Below are 4,782 nucleotides of genomic sequence, written 5' to 3'. Positions count from 1 at the left end.
TTTTGTACATGTAAATAACAAAGTCATCAAAAGCTTAATCTTTGGTTACATGACATGTACTGTCACTATTATTCCTTATCCCTTGGGAATTTCAAGTCACCAAAGCAATTCAAGCACTAAGAGCAGATGGACAATGTGCTACAGTTGCCATTTTGGATTTACTCTTAATAAAACTTCAACTAAGATTTCCAGAGAAGATTACACTCTCTGGTCACCCAGTACCAACAGAAGTCCATGAGTAGAAGGGGAAGATTCATGAATGTTAAGGATGATCAATATTTTGGTATAAATGTCACAGTTTAAAATATATAGCTATACTTTACATGAAAGTCTGCATGATTAAATAGAGGTGTGTTGACAAATATTGGATAAATCAACTTTTCTTCATAGATTTCTTGTTATAAAAGTCTTTTATGTTACCTGAATCAAATAAAATAGTTCAAACAGAAACAGGTTGTTTGCTTAATGGTCTGTGAAACTAGGACCAATGATTGCACTTTTAATTTCTGGCACTAAGGCTCTCAAACATTTAATAAAATCATCACATTGCTGAAATTTCTTTTCTTGCTCTATCCTGCTATGGCTCAGAGATTAAATTTCAATAATGCAATCAATAGTGTGATGAAGAGGCTGTGGTTTTCTTTCAGAGAAGCATCTCTAAGAAATCCAGGGAGACTCTTTCTCAAATACTATAGAAATACGATATAAGCAGTAAACCCTTTCTGCTTCTCCTTAACCAAATTCAAAAGGACCTGTGCCCTTTCCCTCAGGGCTCTCCAAATCCTACTGATTGTTTTTGCCTATCGATAAGGAAAATGGAATGAACTTATTCGAAAGGAAAGAGTAACTAAGTTGAAGAGGACAGGAGAAAGAGTGGGGTAAAGAGATTTATCTATGTATGTAAATAGGATGGTTTGGACAACTGTACTGTGTATTTCTGCTGTTCTATGGAAAGGAGCGGTTAATGCTTCAATTTGTTTTATCTCCTTTTTTATCCATTGTTTATACTTTTTCTCTTCTTAAGTTCTTATACATTTCTCGCTTTCTTTCTTCTTCCAATTTTACATGCCTATTATTTGGTAATATGAATAACTGGTTGGAAGATAACACTAATACAACAAATACTGTGAAATTCTTATTACTCTGTTAAGTGAAATTCTGTATCACTTGTAATTTTTCTGTTTTAATACTATTTTGTGCTCCCTTTAAAAAGTAAAAAAAAATTAACAACCTCAACGTATCAAAGAGAAAAAAACCACCTTCTCTATGCTTGGATTAACAACTATATTAATTTATGTTCTTTGAATATAACATATACATGCAAAAATATAAAATTATAAAGATGACAGAACACTGAAATCAACATGGTTTAAGAAATCATTAATATCTTAAGGCATATTTTCCATTTGAGGTTCATTGTGATGATAAATCCATATTTCAAATAAGTTTTCTTGATTTTTAACAATCCATTTTGGAAGACATATTGGATGATCCAATTGAATATTCATTGTTTTTCATTTATAGAAAAATGTGTTTATGAGTAGAAGTGTTGGCTATCTTTTCCCTGCATTTACCTGAGCTTGCATTGCTGGTACTATCTGTAGTGAGTTACTTTTTAGAAGATTTCTTAGCCACTTGCTTATTTTGAGAGGGTTGGTTTAGTTAAAACCTAACAACGTAATTTGTAAATTGACGCTGTGGGTCATACAATCATATGTTGGAAATAAGTAGATTTAAGATGACATTTCTTTTGTTTATGTATTATTCTTCTCCCAATGACATTTCCATAACATGTGTGGTATGCAAGGTAGATTGAATGGGACTCGTCTAATCTGTTCAATGAATATTAGCAAATGTAATCCCATTCTTATTAATATAGATAATCAACATACACAGAAGCTATAGCATTTTCTTTTCTTACCTCAATGGATCACCTTGTATAATAGATCATGGCTGCATGTTCCAGTTTGGTGGTGATGGTCCTAAATAATAAACCTGAAGGTGGGTCTCAGATGTTCCTTCTTCTAACTATTAATGTGTTCCCTGGGTGAGTTCACATATTCAAAGATATGAGGCACACTTTTGAGCTTCAAACTCATGTACATGATAATTACCTGCTGAACATTCCCTATGAAAATTTTATTTTTTCAAAACTGAATTTGCAATTGTGATTAATCATCCTACTCTCCATTGTTTTTCTGGCAAGGACCCTTGACTTTTCCTTCTTTGTTTTCCAGATCCATAATGAAGGATTCCTTTTCTTTCTCTTCTCAAAATCTCTCCATATGGCCACCACAGACCTTGTCTGCATATATTGTTTCAATGCTAAATGATGGGATTTGCTTGCTGATTTCCTCAAGTTTTATTACCACATTACAATAGTCTGATGATCTTTTTAAGAGACAAAAATTACATTACTCTATTTTAATAATTCCACATTAATGTTCCTCATTTGTCCACAGGGTTAAAGGTGACACAGGACTTTCCCTGGTGTAGTTATTGGCCCTTCTCTTTATTCTCACTCCTTAATACTCTTCTTCTACATTGTGGACTTCATTATTGTGAACCAGGAGTCAGCTAATTCTAGGCTTTCCCTCCACTTATACTGTCTCTAACTTCAACCCATATTCATCTGGAAAACTACTTACTTGAAAATCTAGGTCTTCCATCTCTACAGCTTTCCTGCTATCTGTACAATTACCATCCTTTTACCATAGGCGTATTTCCCTCACTTCATTTTAACTGATTTACTTATTTTATCCCACTCTCTTTGTATTTAGTATAGGGTTTACAGGGTTCCACTACATAGATCAGACATGTAGTGATCCTCTTGTTTTCAACCTCCCAAGATCTGGTATTACAGGTGTGTGCCACCAAGCCCAGTCTCAAGTGATGGCCATCTCAGCATGCCCCAGGGAAGGGACCTGCTGGCTTGCCAGGGATCCAGTCCTAGTCCCTGCGTTCTACCTAAGCAGACTCTTTAATCTGCTAAGCTATCTGTCTGGCCCCTTTGATTCTCACCTTTAAGAAAAGTTGTTAACAAGGATTTTGGATTCTCTTTGGAGCTAAGCAAGACTAGTCCTCAGTGATAGAACTTTTGTAAAGTAGAATCTTAAGCTAACATCTGCCTGAGACTCAAGTTTCCCAAGATCCAAGGCATGATCTTTCCAGAAGGCCAGATTGCAATCCATTGTGTATCCTCTCTCACAACTGGAATTCAAATTTTTCTTCACCTCCTAAACGGTAAGAAATATGACATTGCAGACAGCTCTGACCCAGTGATGGTGGGCCACCTAGAGCTTTCAGTGATGAACAGCCCACTGTGGCATGAGTGCCATAGAGCCACCACTACTGCAGCCAAGATAGTGTCTAGCAAAAAAGTAATAGTGGAAGACCCTAGCTATAGGTGGTCCTTATCACTTCTCGGCCATTTGGCTAAGATCAAGTGTAGTATCTACAGGTACTCTTTGACTACACATACATAATGCATATAATGATTAAATTTTTTTAATTTTTAGGTGTTTAAAAATGCTTCTTCATTATCAGGGATGATATCTAGAGAAAATTTAGAGAACTTAGCCAACCTTCTAAAAGAAAAATAGTAAGTTCAGGATTTTTATTTTTTTTAAATATCTTAGTCACTATTCTAAAGCCATACAAAATGGTTACTACTATTATCCCCACTGTGTAAGTAAGAAATTTTAGACCAGAGAGTTTAACTAACTCACCCATGGTAAAGTAATGGACCAAATGGGAAAATCGCCCTGTATTCTAGTCTACTTTGCCATGTACCACAATTCCTTATGGTATTTAGAACTCTATGCAAAATAGAGTAGCTTCCTCCTTCTAGTGTCAACATTTTCTTAGTTCAAGGAAATTCTTGTCCTTTTCCACCTTTTACACAAACTCTAAAAAGATGGATGAGTGTCTTTCTTCCAATATATAGAGATATTATTGCAAAATTTATTGCCAGGTTGAGACCTTGCATGCCACACTAAATTTTATGACAGTTATAAACACCTAAAAAATCTAAGTCTATCATGGGACCGCATATAAATCCTAATAATAACTCTCTGACCAAGAAGCATTGTAAAAATCTTGGAGCTCAAATCAAGTAAGCAAGAACAAAAGTTTGGATGATTTCTATAGGTTCACTCTTGGCTCTTCTTCCTTTTCTCTATAAGATATCCTGTAGAAAAAGAGGGAGCTCCAGAAAGCTGGAAGAAAAGGAGACTTCCCATCAGAGCCCCAGTAGATCTAATTTTTTGAACTCTAGTTTTCTTTAAAGTAAAATAGTATCCAGTACATTGTGAAGTTCTTTGAAATTCCATTTTACTAAATCCGCTCAGGATTTAGGAGGCCAATTTAATAAGTGATTGTAGAATTCCTGCCATCTGAGTGCTGCCTCAGGAGTTATTCCCCTGTTGTGTGTTTCTTTTTAAGTATTAGAAGGCCTGGGGAAATACTAAACAGAATTACCAAAATGAATTATACAAGATGTGACTTTAAAGTAATGAGACCAATTCTACAAACCACACCTGAAAATCAATGACATTACCATAATCACACTTGCACTTCTAGTCAAAAAGGCACACCACACAATCCATGGGATTAGGGAACAAAAAGGATTAGAAGAATACACTCCAACCTCAGAATACTGGTTACCTCTGAGATTAAAGGGGAATCTAATCTTCAGTGTTCTAAATTTTTAAGTGTAATGTGTGTCATCTCAGTTTTGTCTGAAGAGCAACTAATCCAACACACACACACACACACACACAC

At 35.2% G+C, this 4,782-nt stretch overlaps 1 pseudogene; it reads left to right on the top strand.

Moving 5' to 3' along the window:
• Window positions 1-3,415: 3,415 nt before the first annotated feature.
• On the top strand, window positions 3,416-3,516 carry LOC111812023 (annotated as a pseudogene).
• Window positions 3,517-4,782: the final 1,266 nt, after the last annotated feature.

The sequence above is a fragment of the Octodon degus genome, unplaced genomic scaffold (assembly GCF_000260255.1).
Source record: "Octodon degus isolate 3935 unplaced genomic scaffold, OctDeg1.0 scaffold00109, whole genome shotgun sequence".
Lineage (NCBI taxonomy): Eukaryota > Metazoa > Chordata > Mammalia > Rodentia > Octodontidae > Octodon > Octodon degus.
The sequence above is the reverse complement of the archived record's forward strand: the minus strand, read 5'-3'. Positions and strand labels throughout refer to the sequence as shown.